Here is a 25290-nt window from a genome sequence, read left to right on the forward strand (position 1 = left end):
CTGTTCTCATGCTGTCCATATTTCAAAGCATTCCTCATGACGAATAGTTGCAAAGAAATGCTTTTAATTTGTTAACGGTTAGTTCTCGCAGTAAAAGCGACAACAACCAAAAAATAGTAGAAAGCACTATGTTTTAAATTGGGTCAGAATCTATAACGAGGCACGTTTTTTCTGTCCAAATGGAAAAAAAACTTTGATAAAACTAGAAAAAACTCCACCGTTGTCACTTTGTGACGGTGCATCCAGGTAGCTGCCGTATATCTCTTGTTCAGTATCTCCGGGGCGAAACGGCGAATGTTTCCGACAAGCGAATGGTACATTTGCACCGAGCGGGTAAATTGAGTAAAGTATACAGTTATAGAAAGCAACAAAAAAAACGTTGTCCAATTTACGAATATTTCAATTTATGGTTCTGCTCGTAAAAAGGCGAACACTTCTGATGAATAAAAAATTACGCCCTGTTTGGCTAACAACTCATGGCAAATTTTTTCCACTTTCCCAATGAAGCAACACTCCGCCGCGGGATGAGCGAAAACCCCAAATGCAATTCGCGTGAGTTGTTTAAAATGAAAGTACAAGAAGTAGCAGCAGATACAAAAAAAGCACGACACATTCATTGCACCGGAGCAACCGGAATTGCATTGGATAGGTCGGGGAAAAGTGATTCTCAAATTTATTCATTTCGAGATTTTGTGCATCGCTGTGCGTTCGCTGCATAGTTCGGTTTGGAACATTACCGTTTCCCTCTAGGGGGTAGGTCGTTTGTGTGCATTAGCTGGGGATAGAATGAAACATAAAAAAATACAGCAAAAAAGCCAATATATTGAACAAATTGATGAAAAAGTATTTCCACACGCACACTTTCGCACGTGTCGTGTCTGTTTTGCGTTGGGTTGGGGTTTTTTTTTGACTATTTTTATTCGGTTCATTCGGTGCCAGAAGCAGAAATGTGTTTCATCAGCGAGAATCAGATTTAAATAATCAACAATCCATTAAATAATTAAAAATAACTTTCCATGTCGCGCTTCGGTACAGAAAATCGTCGTTTTTTTTTCATTCTGATTTAAATGTTTCTTTTTTTTGTTTCTTTACAATTCTTTGCTTTACTTCAACTACCATAGATTTGAATATTTTTTGTGTTACCAGATCAATGGAAAAATATAAGTTTGTTAGTGCAATTTTCCATCAATATTAAGTCAATCTTACAATACTATATTTTTATTTAATTTGAGTTATTTTATATGAGCTTATCTTACTTTATAGCTTCTTGCCGTTATTTGAGTAACTTCGTAGACATGCACTGATGTTTAATACAAAATCATGCCACCAGTAAGTTGTCGATGTTTCACAAACTCATCAAACCTTATTTAAATATTGCCGCAAAAACATCAAACGTGCTTTTGGAGCTACATATCTCGTCTCGTTGGTTAGCATGTCTCGCTAGGATGCGACAACTCTACACCGAATTTAGTAAACCGTAAGGTCCGTTAACAAACAATCAAATTGTAAACGTCAATCGGGTTTGACCCGTGCCAAAGCCGGCTTTACGGTCAGCGACTCGCAATTCGGCCGCCACCGGTGTATCGCATCCATGAGCCCGATGGTATTTGATCGCAAATCATGCACCGGACCGAGCAGACGTGACCAGGTGACAGCATACGTACGGATAGTGAAATCCGTGACAGTGACACTAATCCTACCAAACGAAACCACCCAATCCGGTGACAACCGAACGGCAGGAGGAACCGATCGATCTATGGCGGAAATAAATCCTGGAACCCTTCCAAAACATGCCGAACGAACACCGTCTGCCAACACGTGATACACGCGAAAGCTCAATCAGTCAGATGCCGTCAAATTGTTCTAGTTTAAATGTTGAATGATAGCAAACAAGCACCCGTCTCACGATACCGTGATCCGTTCCTTGTGGGGTTATGCTTTGTAAAATGGATTTGCGACACACAGAAAAAACCACCATTGCTCAAATATCCTGACGTTGCCGTACATCCATCCATCTGGTAAAGTTAAAGGATAAAAAAAGAAACGATATTGTTGATCTTGCTCTGTGCTGATGAGCATCTTCTACAGTGCGTAACATAAATATAAAAATCTTTTTTTAAGGATGGATCATATGCTCGCGGAGTTTTAAAAGCAATGTTTTTTGTTGCACTACAAGTTTAAGAGATGTTTTGGACTGCCATGTCTCTCTTTCCTTGATTTATAATAATCCCTTATTATGATAGTCCGACCAAGGTTACTGTTCGGATGGAATTTGATACCCGGTCCTGTCGTTTAAGACCGAAAAAGTGCTCTATTGAGTAAAAAAAATATATCATTGAACCAACATCAATAATCATTTAAAGATGAAATGAAAAAGTTTAAGCTTTCATTTTGTCACATTTGAGAAAAAACAATTAAAAATTAGTGTAATATGTCAAATTGCTAATTTGGAATTGCAATTTTTCATCCGCACGGATAATCCGTGACCCAATTAAATTGCAGTTGTATTTTTGTCGTAGAATATTTGTACTGAGTATTTTAATTTTTTAAATGCATTTTAAATGCACATTGTCTATTTAATTTTGGAGCATTATTATTACATTTTATATTATTCTCTCTCTTCTTGGCTTTAACGACCTTACAGGTCACGCCGGCCATTTCTGGCTTACTAGACTTATTTTTACCACGTAGCCGGATAGTCAGTCCTTGCTAGGGGGGGGGCGGTCCGGATGGGATTTGAACCCGGTCCGGCCGTGTGGACTGGCGCCGTTTATCACATGCACCATCGGGCCGCCCATTTTATATTATTATTAATGTTATCTAACATGTTTTTCTGAAATGTTCCATTCAGTTTATATCCTAATGGACGTTAATTGTGTAACGCTTTATTTACGAAATCATCGATCCATGACGCTGTAATCAATTCTACATCAAATACCGTCATTTGCCGACAAGCTTACCAAACCGTATGTTACTATTGAATGTCATTCTTCATGCTTCATTCACATGTTTACCGTTCGGAAGAACTTTATCCACAAAATAAGATGTCCACAGTGTTCATTGTATGGACCAAACAGATAACACTCTTCAATCTGCCTGGACCACTAAGGGAGCATAGAAAATGGAATAGAACGAACTGGTTGGCCTTCTGCCAATCCTTATCCATGACAGCCTCACCCTTTGTTGTGTGAATACATGTGTGTGCATGTGATTGCCCCCGTACGGGTCAATGGCCGCACCTAATTTATCTCTTTCACATTTACGCCGCAAATGTGTAGGCTCACCGGGAGCGCAGAATTGATGAACTTCACCAGCAAACAGACATCTGGAGCACCTTGAAACCTGATCTACTTTCCCATACTTGCTTCCGCCGTAGACGGTGGCCACATGATCCTTTCACCCCCGTGGTGGGAGCTCCAGTTGACCGGTTCTCGATTCTATTGATCCATTAAATCATCACTCTCGCCCAAGAAAAGCCTGTCGGTTCCCATCATTGGCGCGTCGTCGCATCATTACCGCGATCGAATTCCCTCTTGTCTCGTATGCAACCGGCTCTCCGGATCAGTTCGGTCACGTTCTGCTTTTCGATACGCGCGGCCACTCAATCTCGGCTTGGCTGTTTTAATTTGCCTGCCCATGAAAACGGACTGCCTCCGTTTGGTACAACGGGCCGAGTTCTGCCCGGTCACGAATAGCAACGAAGCGAAGCGAAACTCACCACAGACAACAACAACCACAACAAAAAGAAGGGTGGTTTAGGAGAAGGAATCAGAAAAGTCACAACTCATCCATCAGCTATCGACGCCATCGTCATCATCTTCATCTTTTGCCTCTAATCATCGTGCTAGTTTGCTTTGCCGGACGCCGAACCATTCAATTATGCTGCCCGCGATGAAGATTGCGTTCAGCGGCACACATCGCACACAACACCGGCTTACGGTTCTATTTAGCTACTTTTGCCTGTTGATCGCGGTCAGATCAAATTTTTGAGACCGAATCATACGTAACGGGGCATCCGCTATTGAGACACATCCCAAAAAAAAAAAACACTCGCTTTTAGAACATGAGCTGTTTGGCGCCTTTCTTAGCACCAACCAAAAACTCCGGGGCGCGCGGCACTGGACCTTAAATACCCGAAATGCGCATTTGTGTACGCTTCGGGTCTGTTCATGGTTTGCACGCCGCGAAACCCTTTTTCCGTTCCTATCCGTTATGATGTATGGCGTCTCCACAGTCCATTATATGACTCGATCGAATGTTGGCCGTTTCCTTCGAATCCCTATAATCATCACAATCCCCATCGTCGACCAAAATGCAAACCCCGGTGGCTTTCGCTACTTTATTTCAGCAATCGCACAATCGTGCCATTGGCCGGATTTGATGAAACCCCATCGAAAAGTAGCGGCCTTCTGGCCTTGAATTCATTCCGATTGATCCGTGTCTCGTATTCGCTTCACTCACACCCGCAACGAGTGGCCATTCGACGATGAATGACAGCGCTTTTGCGCTGGCAACTCTCCCGGGCGCACACACAAATGCATAATGGATGACTTCATTAGGGTGCTTGAAATGGTTATCATGGAAATGTGGAGCTGAATTTTAAATCACATGATTTTGCATTATTGTATCTAGCCGGTTTTGTCTTCCGTTTGTTTACGCTATTTGCAATGAAGTGTTTTTTTTTTGGGCCGCACTGTGCGTGTCAGGTGGAATTAAGAAGATGGAGGTTAAAACTAATTTCAAGTTGCTACAATTTCTTTATTTCATGAGATGTAAAAATTTATATGTTTTTTAGTGTCATCAACAAACTCTGAATTCTTCTTTTTTGAAACTTATATTATGTTTTTTTTGACTAATATTAAACATAAAGTCGTGCAATAAAACCATCCATTTTTACGTTGAAAAAGTGTGTGCCCCGAATTCGTGACTGCACGGACGTCTCAGAAAATAATGTTTCCACGCCCGAACGACATCGCTGTAAATTTGTTGCTCCGGGGGAATAGAAAATGAATGCCGCAAACAAAAAAAAAAGAAAATGAAAGTAAAATATCCTTCCCATTCACCGGAAACCGAAGAATGGCGCCCATTTTCTTTGAGTGGCTTTTCATTGCTTCGATAAATTTTCTTGCTGCGTGGCGGCTTGTCGGGCGTGCAGAGAAAGAATTTGCTCATGCGAGGACTTCTAGAAAATTCATCGCATATTAAAGGAAGAAGTAATATTAGTAGGTTTGTTATTGTCAAGGATTTTCAAATAATAGCCTTATGTTTGAGCCTTAGGGGATGCATTTTTTCTTATGGTTTTAAGACTTTTCTTTTCATTATCGTATACATTAGGGTTTGCAAAGCTTCTGAAAAGCTCAAAATGTTTGTTTTTAGAAATGGTGTTGAAATAATTGTAAAGTTACCAAACTTGTAGTATGACACAAAATTAAGGTAGTCATGACAGTTGATTGTAAGAAATGTAGACGGATTCCAAGTTCTCTCATAGTTTTCAATGGAGCATAAATACTGGTTTTGAATTTATTAAACTATTCTAATATATTAGTAATATGGTTCAAATACAGTTACAATGTTTGCCTGAAGCTTTATGTATAACGTTTAAAACGTCTGAATGACAGCTGTCATTCTTCTGCAGCTGTGCATTGCAGCATTATCTTATAAAAACCAATATTCTAACTGCAAAAAAAAAAAACATAAATTTTAATTAAAACTGAATTAATCACATTGAATGCATCATTTTATTTGAGGAACCGCAATGAAACTGCCAGACAGCCACATATGTGGCTCGTGAGCTGTACTACTTTGCCGATCGCTGGTAAAACTCATTTCCTGACAGATACGCCTTGCAATTGAAGTGTCATTATTATTAACTTCTACTTCAAAGTTTAAACACCTGCAAGCTAAATTCCAATTGCTATCCATTTCAATGATGCACTTTCTCCAATTATCTAAATCCTCGAGTCTTGTCATCCTTATGCACTCTAATCAATCGGTTTTGTGCAAAAGCACACTTTCTCTGCACACATGTACGGAACATCTTCAAATAGACCGTTCCGCTCAGCGTCTTAGCTCGTAGCTTATGCACCTCGAAACTGATAAGTAGCATCGACAGTTGCTCAAATCACATTCGCAAGAAACACCTTCACTCTAATCCGAATCGACTTTCAGCTAAGCTTTGCCGAACCTTAGCATATGCTAACGCCATCCTCCAGGGATGGCAGGGCAAAGCTGCACAATCAACAGTGCTGCAGGCGAAATTTGCTAATGAAATTGCACGAAATTGGGACACGCTTTGACGGAATTAAATAACTCGCGTTAGCTTTTCGCTACAGGGGCGCACTGCAGCTTCCAATAATCGGCGAAGAGTGTTCCGCGAAAGGCGCACATGAAAGGGTTCCACAGTAAGCGTTATCACCGCGAAGGGAAAATATGTGCCAAGGCACCGATTTGCAGCCGAAGCTCGTAAAGCTCTTGCTCTGCTTTGAAGATTTGTTCCGTTTTTATCTCACACCGTTTGCTTCCGCTACTTTCGCCAACCGGAAATTAATATTCCAATGCGGAGGTGTCGCCCGGTGACAGGTGTGGAATATATTAAAAACGACTAGCTCCTGCTCTAGCCGAGCATGGTTATCCTAAACACAGAGATGGAAACCACCAAGCTTCTCAGGCCGCGAGAGACATTTTCCAATACCGACGGATTGCTAATGCGCTTTGCTTGCTAAGGATCGATTTCGATTCACACTCACGCCGGACATCCAATAAGGCAGCCGTCTTGTGTCTTTGCAACCCCAACCAGGAAGCAGTTGAAAACCTTCGAAAAAAGCAAACTAAAAACTAGCAAAAAAAACTGAATTCCTTTCTGCTGTAGCCAGGCACCGTTGGGATGATTTCTTCATATCATTTTTCGACGACCCCGGAAGCCTTGTCGATAGCATCGGGAATATCGGGATGCTCGAAACTCATTTCCGAATCGGCTCACGTTTTTTCGGCACTTTCGTTGAGATTATTTGTACGCGCGATTGGTTAGTAATAGCGTTGGCGTGAACGTATTTCTTTTCGCTGGTGCTGGTCGGAAGCATTTCAAATGGCACCGGTTCCTGGGTCTGATGAAGCGTGCAGTGCTTATTGGCGCGGTGGGAATAAGATAAAGTTCCATAAATCATGGCCGAAATCAACACACCACTTTGCAGCTGCGCAAGGATCACTGGAAACATTGGATCGTGGATTGTGTAGTGGCTATATTTGTGTGCTAAAAATGGTTGTTTCTTCACAACATACACACAGTGATGGTCATTGAAGTAAGCTCGTCTGTTGACGTAAGTCATGTTGAGGAAATACATTTTTTATTAAAATATTGCGTTTGCCATTTTTTTAGTAAAAGTTATAATTTTCAATAGTCAGAGCCAAAGAATGTTTTCTTTCTTGAAGAAAAGCCAGTTCAACATTTGAAGACTTTGGTTGGAAGATATTTCCCTCGACGAACCGAGTATAAGGTACCGTATCCCGGTTCTACTCCGTCGAAGCAAAAATATTTTTTTGAAATAAAAAACTTTTTTTTTGGAGTTACAAGAATATCAAATTCTAGAAAATATACTGTTGACTTGGTTTCACTAAAATTTTCCTTCGAACGAAAGAATGGTCGTTCTGGGTTTTGAATAACACTGAGCTGAGCACTTGTTCTGACCATTGAAATTCATCTAATATGTTTAGTCTGAAGTTCAGAATTCTTTGTAAATATTCAGATATCACCATAAGCAAAACTTTTTTTTACCTGGAGAATCTGAAGAATTGTTGTCTGGAGTTCTGGATTGATGTTATTAAGATGTTTTCAAAAGAAATTATCAGACGACTTGATACTTCGCTAATCAAAAAGATTTGTTATAATAAATCATTATTTTTCGTAGCTCAGATCACTTAGCTCACAACAAGATTATCATAGAGAAATTAAAGTAGTTTCCTTTAAGTTTAAACATATTTCAACCATAGCTAAAGTTAAAAAAATCAGTGACTGGTACAGCAGCTTTATTTCATTGACTGCAACTGTAATTTTGTATATTAATGGATTTATTTTCTTTTACTGAAAATGATCAATATTTAAAATATTGGTTTGTTACCAAGGGCACTGCACATATGAAAAAATGAACAAAAGAAAAAAAATCGACATAAAACGTTGAACTTGGTTTCGTTTCGATCAGCACATATCAACTGCTGTTTTCTCCAGGTTTCCGGATGATCCCACCTGGCCGGGTAATTAACAATTTTATAGCATGGATAAAAATATGTTCAACTAGGATAACGAGGTAGAAAGATATCCATCCCGCCCCCCCTGTCTCCATCATCCCCTCGGAAGGATTTTTCGCCCTGTACCAAATGCTGTAATTATTCACTTTTCCATCGTGCCGTCGCACGCACGAACAATTTCCTGCAAAAAAAAAAAGCCAAACCGAAACCATCCGCATCGAAAATGTCATATAAAAGCCCACAAAAATGTCCAAGATTGTGCAGCTGAATGTAATTAATTATGGAAAATTGCTGTCGCTGGCATTTTACCACATCCCGGGTTCCGCCGGGGGTGGTAGTTTTGGGCGGTTGTTTAAGGTGAGGAAGGTGCAGTGCAACTGTTATTTTTTTTTTCGTTCATTCTCATCATCATCGTTTCTTCTCATCATTCATCAAGCGAAAAGAACCAGCTGGGTTACGGTTTGTGTGTGTCAAACGGAGAAGCGCAACGGTTTACACATGCCTTTTGTGTGTAACGGACATATTCCACATGCACCGGTGAAAAAATCCGTCCAACCGAGTAATGGTGGAATGGTAAAATTAATTAAAATTAATCACTTTGCTTTTTCGCTGTGTGTCGATCGGTGACGACAATGCCCTTATCCTTATCACAGGTGCATGTTTGTTTGTCGGGGGGAAAAAACATATCCTTCGCACCAGAATACGTCCTGTTCGCAGTCTGTTTTTACACATTTCAGTCAGGTGACGATTTATTTTAAATCAGACCAATCACTACCCGAATTCGATCAGCATTTTTCATCGTTTTTCGCGAATGGGTTTCGTCCATTGCGGGTTGTACGTTCGACCATTTGGTTGGGTTATGTGTGTGTGTGGTAATTGGTATTTATGTTCACTGATAGTGGCCAGCGATACCGATTTCCCGTGAACACCGTCTGTGTGTGTCCTGCATAGCAAGACAAAGTTCCGAAATCAAAACAAGCTTTTCGCTATCGCCAAACAACTCGACACAAACGTGACCCGGAGCCCTTTCAACGGGGTCCGAATTTCGATCCCTTTTTTTTGCTTTGTATCCTTGCGTATTTGCATATACCGCCCACGCTACACATTGTGCTAAGCTATTTCTCTATCAGCTGGAAACACACAAATTTTGTATAAAGTTTGTGATGTGTTTGGAGCGATGAATATTGCTCAAGCCCATTTATATTCAGCACGTCAACACCTCATCCCTTGCAATGCTTTTGTATCGTACTAGAAAGAGTTCGATTTCTTGTTTGAAAGTACCAAACGGCCGATCGACGGTTCGATTATCATTCGATTTAAATTTCTTAAATTGTACTTTTGATCTTGAACGAAGCACTGAATTTTGTGTTATTTTGTGACGTAAGTAGGTCTTTAATATTGACAGAGTCGATTTTGCAATAGAATTTTGCCATAATAAGAAATTAAAACAAACAAATCTAATTTTTTACATAGTTAACAATTCACGCTTGGTAGCGTTTTAAGCGTTTTTCGTTTGTGTTAAATTTTTAAACAATTTCAAAGAGTGGGAATATTTTTATTGTTTATTGCAGATTGTACTGTAGAATATACATACTATATACGTAAAAGTCATAGTGCAACTACTATTGGATTGTTTATCCCCAAAAAATAATGTGATGAAAGTGAAGCGTTCCAGTCAATATGACTAGTCCGGTAGTTCTAGTGTTAAAAGTGTATAAACTGTCCCAAAAAATGGAAAATTTGCTGTAAGGTAAAAACCACAACTTTTGTGCATGTTTCTCGTTAAACTGCGCTTTAGCAAAAAAAAACACCTAAAGTCTAGAATGTTGCACACGCTTACACGGTCTCTTTGATGCTTTGCTCTCGTTCATACACTCTGCATCCGTTCGAGCGCACTATGAAGATGGAATTGAATTTTTGATCACGTTCTAACGTCAGCGTCTGCAAGTGGTGTGCGCCCGTACGTGAAACCAGACGAAATGAAAGTGAATCGACCAACGTTGAAGAATGATGAGTGTAGTTTTGGTGCATTGCCGATGCAGTGTATCGCATTTCAAAAAACGGAAAAAAATATGGATGATGAAAATCAGATAAAAGTACTCGTAAATATTATTCTGCGAGGGAAAGAGAGTGTGTGGAAGTGTAGTCCGCTTTACGAGTTACGTCTATTCAAATATACTTATCTCGAACGTGATGAAAAATTGGTTGTGGTAGAATTTATCTTTGTTATTTGTTTTAAAATCTTCATATATTAATTGATAATATTTTGACACATTTTTTCTTATCTTCTCTTTTCACTTTATCTCTTTTTACAGGTATGGGAACAACTTCATAATGAGAATTCTTGGTTTCTTGGAGCTATAAATCATTTCGTATTTGGTAAGAATTAATTATTGTTCTTGATTTTTCACTAGAACTATCAAGCGTTTTAAGCGTTTTTTATTAATGTTAACACAAAAAATCAACTTCAAAGAGCTGAATCATATTTTAATGTTTTTTTTAATTCGTTCTGTAGAACGAATATGAAAAAATCATACACTTACTACTTAAGAATTGTTTATCCTTAAAATAATAATGTGATGAAAACGAAGCGTTGCTGTCAAATTTACTGGTCCGGTAGTTCTAGTGTTAATATTAAGCTGTCTGACAGGAATTATGACACATTTTGCAACATTTTAAATTTGTGAAGAACATCTTTCAGTAAATCGTAAAAACATTAATCATGTCTACCAAACATTGTCCAAATGTGTCAAAGCGTTTTCAAAGACTGCAAATCGTAATCATTGTTTCAATTAAAAAAAATCTTTTGTTTTTGCGTATCAATGCGCTTCAAGGCACGGACATTTCTTACCGGTGTTCCGAAATAGCATCAAAGTGTTTCCGCTGTTTCATATAAAGCAAGCGTGTGCTTGTCCTGATAGGCGAGAAACCCCGATTGTGTTTTGACTGGTGTGCGCGTGATGTTGATTTTTGCAATTTCAGTTAAAAGCTTAATCCCTTCGCATAACACCCCGCACCATGTTGATGTTCACGCGAACATTCAACGGGCAACTTGTACTCAATAGTACCTGGAGAATAGACACATTTCACTGCCCGAGCCGATCGGTGGTCCGGGGTGTGAGAAATTTGTTGTTTTCATTTCATTTCATTTTCTCGCACAAGAATGCACACCCGTTGTGTTTGTGCGACGTGTTGTAGATACCGCAGAACAGGCTTACGTTTTGGATGATTGTGAAACACGTCCCAGTCCATTCGGACGTTGGTTTTCTATTGTCACTATCAGCGAATGGATGCACTAACGGTAGGATGCATCGATCCGTTTGTTTGTTTTGTCACCGTGTTTGGATTGCTGGTTTTTCCGTTATGTTGTCTAGTTTTTTTTTATCAACTTACTCTAGAATTGGGTGAACTAACTTCATAGCAAATAACTCTCGGTACTTCTAATTAGAATGTGCTCTCCGTGAATTCTTTCCCACAAACGGTAATTGGGGTAAAAAATATGAGGTGAAATAATTTGCCTCATGCCGATAACTTCATGAATGTCAGAGAAAAGAACACAAAATATGAATTTTAAAAAAGAAACATGATTTTTTGACGTAGAACGTTCATCTATCAATTCGCAGTAAAATCAACACATTTCTTGAAATCTTCAACAAATGTGGTGTCATTGCATTTCTGGAAAGCTATCAAATGTTCTCATAATTGGGTGATTTCATTCACAGTCCACCCAACCATATATCATCCAACCGAGAACTGCATCAAATCGTAGATACGCTTTCAACGCATACAATACGACGATTATACATGATAGAGACGTTCCAGCCCGAATCACAGTACAGCCACATTATCTTACGCTTCGAGGTATATCTCTGTGGTGACATACGCATCACATTGTGGCATCCGTTAGGCAATGACCGATCTTAACAACAACAAATCATGCAGCGATTCCATCCAAACCTTGGATCCTCTTGCTTGCGTGTCATCCATCCCGGATGCCGTCCCCTTTGCCCCGCAAAAAGCACCAAAAACTCATGATGCACTCTTTCGATTATCATGAATTTTCAACCATCATCATGAAGGCACCATGGATGAAGCTACCCAGGATCCGGATGCTTCGAACCGGCAAACGATAGACAAACCTTTTCTCAGCGTCTTTTTGTGTCGGATAGTGCTCCAAAACTGGAGCTACGTGTCGTGGTCGTGTGTGTGTGTGTGTGGTTACGGGAGGATAAGATAGTGCCCCATAACTTTGGGAAATTGCAATCAGCTGAAGCGTACCGAAGAAGGACCCGCACGGCAACGACACGACCAAACCCCCAAAAAGCTCTCGTATGCAAACCAGGGAGGATAGCTGGTGCCAAAAAAGAAACTGCAACGATTGTGGAATCATCGCAGTCATTCACATATTTCGTCTGTACAGTGTACGGCTCATATGTTTCGGTTGCGTTTGGGAATTTATGACGGAACTCTCGGAGCCGGTCAGAACATCACAGATACAGATTCGTTGCAACCTGTTCTACCGTTACTGTGCTGCTTCGAGTCGTTCGGTCGAAGGAGCAATAACAAAATCTCCTTTCTTTTCCTTTTTTTGTAGTTACTGTACAACTGTCTCTACCGTACAGCGTGGATGACCGTATGTGTGTACCAAAGTCTTCAGAGCCTTCAGAAAGGCTGATGGACTCAGCGGAACACACATTGGGCTCCGTACGCTTTTTTGCAAGAGAAGTATTTTCTTTAGTTCTTAGTTGTTTCCGGCTTTGGTAAGGGTAAGGGTTGATTCTGCCTTTTTTGCGATTTTTCTCACATAAAGCACCGCCCTCTGGCGGCAATAAATTTGAATATGTGTTTATGGGAAAGTTGTTTTTTTTTCTTCAGTTCATTCCATTCCTTGTCGCGCTTCGGTGTTTTTTTCTTCTTCATTTTAACATTCTCAACCTTCAAAATGGTTTGTGGTTGCAGTTTAGCAGAGTGAAATGTGTGCACTTTTTCTTGCCAACCGGTCGTATATGGCTCGCTTTTGCTTTCCTCCGGCAGAAGAAACACTAGCAGTAGTGGTAGTAATGGTGATTTATGAAGTGATTTCCTTGTTTGCAACGGTATTTTTCTCGCAAAGTATCTTTGGTTTTGATATATGGATCCATGGTTTGTTAAACACTGACGGTACATCCGAGCTGCTTTGGTAGATAGCAAGAACAAAGGTCGTACATTAGAAAGTGTTGTATCATCCTGTTGCAGGAAGTTGCATAATCTCTTGCCAATGGTTTGTTGAGGGTGAGATTAAAGTTTTGAGAGCATATGAAGTAGAGATTTAGGTCCTTCTGTCAGTATAAAAGTGTTCAATTTGGTAGATAAAGAGTCAAAAGACTTAAAAAGGCAATTCTTTACTAAATGACAGCATGCACTATGAAATAAATTAAATTAAAACGAATAAAATATAAAACTTTTATTGAAGTGGTGATAAAAATTTGCCTCACAAATCAAGTCTATTTATTTTTAATTTTTTGAACACTTTGTGAATAGAACAATATATATTTTTCATAGGAAACCATAAAGCTTTTAGATTTCTTGAAATTAGTAATCCTGGCCCAGACAACCTTTTAACCTGTAAATACAGACCTGTAAAAAATAGTTAGAGCAGTATAAATAAGCAGCAGTTTATAAAATGAGAGAATTCAACTGATCTGAATAAAAAAAAGAATTCAACTGATCAAAGAGAATGGTATAGAAAATAATAATAAAAAATCGGTTTTATATTTGTTCAGCATGGCCTAATCTGTGCTTTGTTTGCAATTTATAGCTAACTATCATTGACTCTTAAGCGAAAGTTATAACAAATCGACATAAAATAATATATTTAATTATGTTGGAGCTATTCTTTCAAGCTTTGCCTTCTGATAAAGCTTTTTCCGCACTAAGTTCTTCCTAACTCCAGTGTCTTGTTAATTGCGGTACTTAGCTATTGGGCCATTGCTTCCCTTTTTTTTGTTGTTGCCTAGTTTCGCAAAACATTTTTTTCTAAACACGCTGTACAAATTGCATCACGGTTTTTTTTGTTTAGTTCGTTCAGATTTTCTTATATCCGTATACACATTATCATCCATCCTTTCGACGACGCGTTATACGCCACACACTCCAAACCCAATATTAACCGTTCTTGGGCGCAAACCGGTACGACAAAGTCATTCCGGGTGTATTGTTATTGTCTCTTTGCCCTGTTGTTCGGTACTATACTGATGATTATGGTTCCTCTGTGTCTCTGCGTGTATATACAGGTATGTGTGTCAAGTGAGAAGATGAACATGACGCTGGCTCCTAGACGACTGTACGGTTTCATCGTGTTTGGAAGCAAAGCAACAGTGGCCACCCCAAAAGAAAGGATATATGGCTCAATGATGATACTGCCTTCGTCTTCGACCCAGTGTACTCATACGAAACTGGGAAGTGCCCAAAAAGGGATCGTATGTACACCGGCTCATCGTTACACAACTGCTAGTACACACAGACAACCCGTAAAACCACTCATAGGGAGTATAAGAAACACAAGATAATCGCTTGCCGCAATATAGCTAATGGGTGCTTTAATTGCTCTCCGGGTATGGAAGATGCATCTTCTATCCTTTAGTGTGGGTACGGGATTAGAATGAACGGGTATGACTTTGAGCAGCAAGGATATGCAAGATTTGTACCGAACTTCGCTCTACGTTTATCGTTTGTTGGTGTTTTGGAAGAATCAACAAACTAAAGCACCAGAAGGAAATTAGTTAACCAAGGTGAATAAATATGGCATACAATTTTGCTCACATTCTATTTGCTATATTTCGTGTGTTTTTTGGAGGGATCAACTTAGAATCATAACATCCTGATTTGATTTTGTCTCTCTACTCTCTAAAAATCTCTACTTGCATAAACTCTAGTTAATAAGTAAGTATTTAAGCGTTGGAAAAAAACTCTCAACTTGCACTATTGATACAAATAGCTCATGGTTTCACCAGGAAGTACACTCATGCAATGCTCCGTCTGATGATCCTTCAGTCACGGTACGTTACTTCCATAACTGGTAAATAATGGAGCTTTTTCCCGATCTGCGCCTCCACAGCATTTTGCTCGTATCAATCCATTTAACTTTATTTGAGTGCTCGTATGAATGAATGAAATTGCTCGGTAAACACACGTACGCACCAAAAACAGTGGCACCACATCCCGTTGTTGTTGTTGTGAGTTGAACCTTTCATTTTCCGTTCAATTAATATGCCTCCCTTCGTTTCTTGCGTCGTGCTCTCGTGGAACACAATAAACAACTTCTCCATTTGTCCTCCTCCAACGTTTGTATCTTCCCTTATTTCTGTTTACCCTTCCAGTACTTATCGGAAACGGAAACAACGCAGCATAAAGCATCAGGGATGGTTCTGTTATTTTGCCAGCTTGCTCTGAAAGCTTCCGATGTATCCATTATGGCGGTGGGGTGAAGGTACATCAACAAGGGTAATAAAATTTCGCACGCAAACATCACACCTTCCCGCAACTTCGTGTTCCGGAAGGATCCCAGTACCCTGATGCTCTGGCAATAGGGGTAACGGTACAGAATGCAACATTCTACCAACGACTAACAGGTGATCGAAATGATACCGAATGCTGTTTGATGCACATCATATTGTATGTACGCCGTCGATACAATAGTGATGCGATGTGCCTTGCGACGATGCGAGGAGTTGCAGTTGCATGCTGGGGAAAAGTTTTCTTCCACCATACGATGTTCTATCGCAAGGGTACATCGGAAATGAAATTATGAACCCATAGGAGAAACTTTATCTTGTCTTTGGTCGGGCGTTGACGCAACGCTGTATCTTGTAGCCAAATTTGTCTAGCCTCCAATTCCTGGAACTATTGCTGCATGTACTCTAACTCTCGCATTTGGTGCTTGTTTTTCCGTACGAAAGTTTGCCGCTTCCGGCGATGCGGTAGGAAGTTTTCATGTTGCAAGTTGTGTCCATAAAATGCTAATGTAACAAGCATGTACGAAGATTTTACTTCACTCTAGTTCACAAATTGTTTAAATAAAAGAACTTAAGAAGTTGTTTTTTTTTTCTTGAGAATTTTGCTGCGAGTTGTCTAATATTATGCTCATCATCAAGTTCCTTCAACACATTACATGACGCCTAATCGTTATCAGACCTCAAACCAAGTGCGACCTAAGCTGACATTGATGACTATCGGCGTTGTATGGCAACTCGCTCGACGCCATTAATATCACTGTGCGTAACGATGATCGTGATGAAAATAAATTGTATTTATACACATAAGATTGCATTATCCACTGACGAGCCCGGCGGTCCACGATGAAGGACGTTGATTTAGATTGAAGTAGATTCGCGAAGAAGCTATCTCATCTTACTGGTGTATCTATGTTGATGTATCGCTCCACGGCCATCGTACAACTCTATCTCTAGCCGAAGCAATTTGTAGACATGATAAATGCTTCCAGGCTCGATAACGGATGAGCAGTTCACGTTCTGCAACGGTAGCAATGTGATGGGATTCTAAAACGCGCCACGTTTGTCATTCGCTTACGTGCGCCCGTTCACGGTCAACCATTTGCGTGAAATTCGCCATTTCCCCAATGGCGCACTGCGACCTAGTGAAAGCGTTTCACCATATTTCTCGACTCGGTGAATGTTAAAGCCCGGACAGGACATGAAGAACAGTCAACCATCTTTTCGTTACGAGATTTGTGGCTCAAGCAAAACCCAAATCATTCCTTTTTCGTTGAGATATTATCGCCTCTTGACAACACTCAAAAAATGATAAAGTTGACACATGAGCTGCCTGACTCAAACATGATCTATCGTTTGTTGTGCGATTCCTGTTGACTTTAAGAAGAATTGAAGAAAACTCAATTTGTTTTTTTCAGCATTTTTTTATTCGTTATTATTTAATACATTATTGCGAAGAGCTGATTTAAAAAAAATATTTTGTACTATTGAAAAGATATATTGAAGACATTTATCAACTGCTTTAGGATTAGCCTCAAAAATTAATGTGTCGAAAATGAAGCGTTTCAATGTTTAATTGACAGATCCGGTAATTCTAGTGTTAGATAATTCTTAATTCTATCCTTTCGAATTATTTTTTACAACTTTATGGAACTTTTTGCATTAAATTTAACAACAATAACTTATTGTCCTGGAAATATTTTCCATTAATGTAAATGACAATAAAATGCTATTACCTTGCACACAATAGTCTGCGCCGCTTTCAACATGTTGCTTGCATGTGTAATCCTTTTCGTCACAGTTGAATCCATTTTCAACAAGCAAAATAGAATTTCTTCTTTTCCTTACTTCATCAAATAAATTTCCCATTCTCGTTCCGTAACGTACGATTCCGATTGTACCGTATACATCTTGGTCTGTCAATAAACTTCTGGTGCTTGTTAAACTTGTTTAATTTTCATCTCACAACAAAATGTGCTTTACCCCCGCCATTTCGTTCGTTTGTGAACGAACAACAGCAAAAAAGAGCCGGGTGGAATATTTTTACGAGACAAATTTGCAGCAACATACATTACTCATCGTTGAATGATGTTTGCTCCAGCTGATATGCGACGGCTTTCGTGTAGTCGTTGGCCTGTCTCACGAAGAATACTTTCGTCCGTACGGTGAAAGCCTTTCTGTAGCCTGTTCTCCTTCTTCCTCATGGCCCGTGGTTGTTGTGTGGGAAAAATGTTTGACGAATCCAATTTTCATCTTCCTTGCCTTGAAGATTGGTTTGTGTATGTGTGTGTGTGTGTTGGGATGAAAATGCCCAAGCAACTAGACACATATTTTCTTGCGTGCATTGTTGGCATATTCCGTTCAAGCGCACAAACCAGCAGCATCCTTTTATCGGCTCAAAGACACTGTGATTGTGCGAACGGCCAACATGCATTACGCCTTTGGGGGCGTCTCAGAAGAAAATAGCACGCACACATCCATAAGAGCGTGTAGTCAAGTCTTGTGGAAAATCGAATGTTACTCCTATTTTAGGCGAAGATATTTCGCCCCGTTGAGGCTACTATCTGTTGACCGAAAAGTGTTCCTTGTCGTTTTAGAAACGTGAAGTACTTTTCCCACTGCTATTCTTCACATCTCTTGTATGCATCGAATTCTACCACTTTCGGTTCAAAAAAGAAGAAAAGAAACGATTCGCCTTACGGATGGATAAGCTAACTACCGGGTCGTCTATGCAAAGTAGAAGCACATCCCGGGTGAGTTCCTATTCTTCTTGCAGCTTCATGCTCAGAAAAAAAGGTCATATCACTGGTAATCTCCGAAACCGAAGAAATGAGTCGAAAGTTTTGCGGCCAGCAAAAGGAACGTTTCCACTTTTGGTTCCTGATGGTGTGCCACAGTATAGCCACAGGATCTATGAGGTTTTCCTGTTGATGTTTGCGATCTAAACCCTTCTTTTGCACAGTTTGTTGATAATGTTTCGAAATCGTTTCGAGATATTTCAACGAGGAATCGAAGCACAGATACACACAAAAAAATGCAAAACTTCACCACTAAACGAGAAAATTTGCCTGGTTGAAAATTGCGAACGAAAGCATCCAATTGTACATCCAGATGGGCCGAATAAGCGTTTCGTTTCGTTCGTAAAATGGTAGAGGACTTTGTGGGACGAAAAAGTATTGTTTTCTGGTTTTAGCTGACCACCACCGGCAGTGTTCCAGGGTTTGATCCGATGTTGGATTTTGCATGGTGTCCACTTTGGGATGAAGTATTGCTTCATTTCGTTTATGTTTGCTTCGACATTGCAGTTGTTGTTTGGGTGTGATTTTTGTTTTATTTGAGACTTCAGGAGGTTTCGGGAGTTATTGGCCATTTAAAACTAAAATGTTTAAATTATTCAAAAATTGAAGTTTGAAATTCAAAATATACAGATATATGTGAAAGAATTTCGATTTCTTTTGAAATTAGTACTCAAGAATATAAAATGTAAATATGTCTTCAAACGTCAAAGCCAAAAAGCTTTTTAGCTGTTATGTCCTTTTTGAAAGCTAACTTGTAAATAGTACTCACGACTTCAAACAATCGCGTTTGCGGTTCATGCAAAGTTACCTGAAGTTTATATCCTAAGACTCTCCAACACATCACAAGAAATGAAACGTATTCACCTTCGGATGAGGTGTTCCCACTAACTTTCCAACTTCAGAGCGTTTAAGTGCGGCTCAGAAACGCAATCAGCTCGTTACGGTTCCTAAAAGGGTTGTGAAGCTCACTTCAAATCTCACACCCAGTATGAAGTCATTTGACGTCAGCTTTTTGTCCCGATATCTCCCGACAAACACCCATTCTGCTTGCATAGCTTCACTTATCCGCAGCACTCGCTATGCTTTTACGGCTTCGTGGGCGACTCATTGCTTGACCTGTGTTCGGCGGGATGATGTGTATTTGAAGCTTTTTTCTTCGTCCAGCAACGATTCGATGTGAGTACAGGTACAGTACTCCACCTTGGTGGCACTCGTTCAACGGTTCAAGTACCACCGGCAATCACTTCAAAGCACACAACAACGGTACTGAATAGTGAGACAATCAATGATGTGTGCATATGATGCAAATGGGTACGAACGTGTAGTGTTCGGTGCGTTATGAAAAGAATTTTAAATTAACCCAAAACGATGGGAAGAAATTGGGATATGAAAATTTTAATAACTCCCGTTAGCGACTCTCTGGCAACATACATATGCGTGCAATGGCACGCGTTTATGCGGACGACAGCATATTTTTATATGCCACAATTATGCTAAACAAAACCGTTCCTTAAGCTAATTGCTTTTTACTGCACCTTTATGCTAATTTAAAGCTCTGCTTCGGTGTAGAACAGCTGTAGACATTTTTCCTTTTCTTTCTTGCCTGGTAATGATGACATTGTTGTGAGCGGATGTATTCATTTCCGTAATACGTTTAATAAGTTTAATGTATGTGTGTGACAAATTATGTCTATTTCCGATTATGAACAAGTGACTTCAAAATAGTTTACTAAAGCCAACTAATCGTTTAAAAATGATTTACATTTTTTTGAAGGAGAATGTACACTCAGAAATTCGTATTCCATTTTATGGGTAAAAAAAGTGAAATACTAACGGCGTTCGTCTCTACAGGAAAAGAACGAATATCAAATCCCATCTGAACCGTAACCTGGACCGGTCGGTGCCCAACGGCGTTCCGTTCAAAAATATTGAAATTTAAAATTATAAGAATATTTTTTAAAAAATATATAAACCTTGTTCATGTCATGTTGAATTTCGAAATTTTCAATTTATGACAAAATGTTGGATTTTTTAAATTTAAAATAAAAAATGAGTTATTTTTAAAAGAAAACTTGTGACTATTTGGCACCAAAAATAATAAGAAATCATGTTTTTTAATTGTATGGCTTTTTAAAAGGGTATGAATACTCTTTAGGCTAAAATCTTGTAATTTTTCGGTACCTTGAAGTTAAAATGATTCAAATATAAAATTTGAATTCTTTCCACATTCTGACTGCATATCCCCGCTTAATCATGTTTGGAGATAACAAAAAATACATTAAAAATGATGCAAAAAGTTACTTTGTTCTGTCATTTGTAAATTAACTATACTTAATGAAAAAAAGCTATTCTTTGTAAACCACAAGTTTAAAGTTCAATTTTCGGTTGTAACACCGAATCTGGATCTTCATTTCTAAAAGGTCGAGGTCGACATTCAATACCTAGTAGTCACATTACACCAAGAACTTTTCGCGAACTTCATCGTTCCGTTCAATTATTAATTGATTTTTTTTTTCGCTGCTTGCATTGTTCACAACGCTTTTGCAGCGTTGTGGTAAACGAGAATGTGGAGAAGTTTCTCCTTTATAGCAGGGGTTTGAAAAAAGAATGAAGCTTGTTGGTTAAACTTTACATAAGTGGCACTACGCGGCCACTACCGTCAGAAAAGTAGTTAAATTTTTCCTGTACACCAGCTTATTTTACTTTTCCACTCGCATTGCTTACCCGCATAAACAAACTTTACATCAGTTTGCTTTTTTTATGCAATTTACTACACATTTGGTGCTGCTGCTACCACGCTTTTGAGAAATAAACTTTTGTAACTATTCTCCTCCAAGCGTTCGGTGAAGAGTTTTTTTTTATTTGGGCTGGTTAACTTTGCTCATCGGCAAAGAATGGAAAAGTTTGTTTTTTTAGGGTCGAAAAAATTCCAATCACGGATCGCCATTTTCGGATTTGATCGGTTGCAAGCGTATGGTGGAAATGGGTGCAAAAAAAACAGATTTTGATTACTTCTCGAAGGGAAGCGTTAGAGACTGCACTTTTAGAGATAGTACAAACAGTACTAAGATACTTTGCAAATGCTAACAGGAAGGATATGTTTTCTTGCACCTTTTTTTTGTAAGCATTTACGAACCAATGTATGCAATTGCATCGATGCAGAAAAAAATGATGCACTTTCCATATTTAAACTGTGTTTTGTTTCTGGTGAATGATACTTTTTTTTTTAGTAGCAATCAGTTAATAGCATTCAGCTCATTCAAAAAAGTATGAAAGTTTTCACATTTTAGCTTCAAAACAAGAAAAAAATCAGCTCAATTCAGTCATGCACATTTGATTTTTGTTTGGTAAAAAAACTCAGTTGGATGCTTTTTCGGCCAAAAGCAATGGGGGGAAAAAATCTAATTATAATCTCTTTGTGCCATTCACGTATCCAAATTTCACGCTTTCGAAGCTTTTCATCGCGGGTTTTGCGTGCCGCATAGCAACGTTGATTAGAAAACGCTCAACAACAACAAAAAATCACGCATATTCGGTAGTATTCGGTAGTAAAAACTGATAAAAAAACATTTTCCCTTTCCATTCAAACGGGCGAAAATAGACGCTTTTTGAACTATAAAATCAGGCTAAGTTCATATGTGTTTTGTTTGTGTTTTTCTGTAGAGGCTTTCAGGTGACAAATGTGTCAGCAAGGTGCTTTCTGACACGGTTCAACTGGTCAAATGCTGCCATTTTCGGACAAGTAACAAAAAAACTTGCTTTTCACATCGCCAAATCAACCTGTGCGACGATGACACAAAAGTCATCTGATTGCATACAAATACAAAACTATCGTGTCCGTTTGATCCGGTCCCTACTACCACTGCTACTACTGACTGACTGACAAAGCCTTTTGCATTTTTTAATCACCCGAAGTTGGTTCCATTGCAAAACTGCAACGCGGATATGCCTTTTGTCGCCACAACTAAATTGCCAACCTAATCTTGATGACATTCCATTTAATTATCGTCACCATTGCGGTTTCCAGGGCCGGGTGAAAACATTATTATAAAGCCCTGCAATTATGCGCCCTTTGGCGTTCGTTTCGCGGCTTCACATGTACGACGAACTGAAACTGCGAAGGCGAAAATGCTGAAATCTGCAGAAAACATACCCCGTTGCCCGTTGTGTTTTTTTATAAGCAAACAAATCAGCTTAAACTAGCACAGGTTTGGGATAAGCCGGTGGTGGAAGATGAGAAATAGAAACTCGCACCATGTTTCTTGCGTCTGGGTTTTATTTTGGTTTTCATGTTCATTTATTCCATGAAGTCATATGTGCGAGGGAGAAAAGAGATATGTGAAAATAATTTTCCATAAACACAATGACTATTATTTACACATTTGCTTGCACCAAATGCATTCGTATAATGTACGTATGTGTGTGTGAGTTGCATATGGGAGGATGCTTCTCATTTCTCTTCTTTGCATCCGCAGCACAAAACCGTGCGCTGTGCGGTACCAGTGTGCTGTTTTCGCAGAATATTTAGTTTACGATTTATTTACTTTTTCATCACAACTTTGCTCATATTACACACGTTTTCGCGACGACATTGTGGTGTACGTTTGCAGTTTCGTTTTTGCAGCAGAAAGTTGCATTCACTGTGCAGCATCGCATCCGCAACGGCAAAGCTACGCAACGCTTGCCGATGTTCTGCGAAAGATTATTATTATAAATTGCATTGTACCCATCGGGGCGGGCGGTTTTTGTGATGGAGCTTCTGTTTGGGTGGTTAGGAACAGTTTAGAGACCGGAAATCGTTACGCAAAACAGAGAAAGATGCAACCGAACGTGAGCGGGATCGTTTACTGTGTGTTGTGTTTGATTGTATTGTTGTCATTTTCATCTCGAGAATTATTTGATCTTTCCTTTTTGCGTTTTTGATTTCGAATTCTATCGTTCATTTGTGTTCTTTTTCTCCAATTTATCAAATAGATAATTTTTCTTTATATTTTATGTAATAAACACAAAAATGTAAGAATTTTATATGTTATAATAAAATTCGATCATCGCTATGAATCGCTATGAACACGTTATATATTTCTCCAAGGAATAGATCAATTATGAAATAATTAAATGTTTCTACATTTGTTGTTAAATATTTTAAAATGTAAGTTTTCCAACAAAACTACTTTCTGCACACAGCGCTTCTCAACAAAAAAAGCAAATTTTTAATGTTTACAACAATTTGGTTTGTTCTCTAATTATACAATAAATTGCGGATGAAGAGACTTACAGTACACATGAAAAATATACAAATTAGAATGAATTTTACTAAATCAATTAAAGGACAGGAAATTTCAAAGATACATGGGTCTTTAAAATTTGACAGTTCAGTGATTTCATAGCACAAAATTCAATATTCTAATTCAATAGTTTTGTTTTTTTTGGTTTTTCTCGTAAAAAAATCACTCAAAAAGGTGAAATACATTGCGTGACTTTAGGATTTTTTTTTCAATAACTGTCAATTTGGAACGAGAATTCAGAATTTGAATTTGAACAAGCGCAAAAATTCAAGATTTTTGAAATTTTAAGGGATTAATAATTTATCTCGAGGATCACTTGTACATTATCATACATTTGCGAAATTCCCAAGTAAAGTTGAAAATTTCGGTGAACGTATTCAAAAGTAAATGTAAAAATTAACGCCATTTTCGATCTCGAATACTAAAAAATATCATCTTTCTCATAACACTTTCAATTAAGGCACTTAAATGGGTAAAGATATTCACCTCAGTATTTCATCGTCGCTGGCTGGTTGAGTGTGATACAATTTTCGCGATATTAAAAAAGTGGATTTTTTTTAGTTTCATACTTTTGCAATGAAATTTAGAAATATATTTCGCTTTCCTGGAACATCATCACCATATTGGACAACATAAACGCATTCCTCAACACATACAAATTTTCCCGCTTTTGTTCATCAAAATGTCGATCCCGCACCATGGGTACACCAAACCTACACAATAAACATGCAACGAAAAAAAAGAAGCCAAAACTGGTGCCTTTCTCCGATTCACAGCAAACATTTTGTAACATTGTTGCTGTGAAATGTGATGCAGTTACGCCTGAATGTTGTGCACTTGAATTCAAACAATTTTCCATAACTACTACCACCGTCCCCGTTGTAGTGAGTGGATGATTTTTTTTTCGCTTCTGCGTGTCACTTTGTCTCATTCACCGTGAGAAGACGCAATGCGCGGTGGAATAGCAAAGGTGAACGGACAGAACGAGAACATTCTCATAAGCTGACAAGCACAATTTATTCGCATTCCCACACTTTGCCACGATCGTTTCGTTGCTTTCAGTGATATAATGGGTACACGCGAACGTCGACAAACCAAAAAACATGCTTTCACTTTGATCTTTTACCATTGCAAATTGTAATTTTTATAGTTCTAATGTTTAATGGAAATATGTGTGTTTTTTTCTCTCTCCCCTATAAAGCTTTATTAAAAGTTGTTTGAGTTTAGTAATCGTTGCAAAGGATCACACAATTTATGACTACATGTGGTAAACATAAAAAATCACTTACACTCATACCCATTCGGTGCGCTGGCCTTGCTCTGCCTACGTTGGGATGGACGGTGAAGCGAATTTACATTTTGCACCATAAATACTTCTACATGCATTGCCATCCTCTCGTACGAGCTCGCCACCATTATTGCCGATTTGTAAAAGCATGATGGTACAGGAAATCGAAAAGTCAGTGCCAGATATGT

The 25290-nt window shown here is 38.9% G+C and overlaps 1 protein-coding gene across 10 annotated transcripts in view; it reads left to right on the top strand.

Annotated features, from left to right (window-relative positions):
* Positions 1-25290, top strand: part of LOC125767018 (leucine-rich repeats and immunoglobulin-like domains protein 1) — a 187675-nt gene that overhangs the window by 108494 nt on the left and 53891 nt on the right. For 2 of the 10 annotated variants that reach the window (XM_049433231.1, XM_049433230.1), the window contains one exon: positions 10557-10620. The exons of the other annotated variants lie outside the window; for them this stretch is intronic. The gene's annotated coding sequence lies outside the window, so the exon portion shown is untranslated. The remainder of the gene's footprint in view (positions 1-10556; positions 10621-25290) is intronic. 10 annotated transcript variants of the gene reach the window in all.

This window comes from Anopheles funestus, chromosome 3RL, assembly GCF_943734845.2.
Source record: "Anopheles funestus chromosome 3RL, idAnoFuneDA-416_04, whole genome shotgun sequence".
Classification (NCBI taxonomy): domain Eukaryota; kingdom Metazoa; phylum Arthropoda; class Insecta; order Diptera; family Culicidae; genus Anopheles; species Anopheles funestus.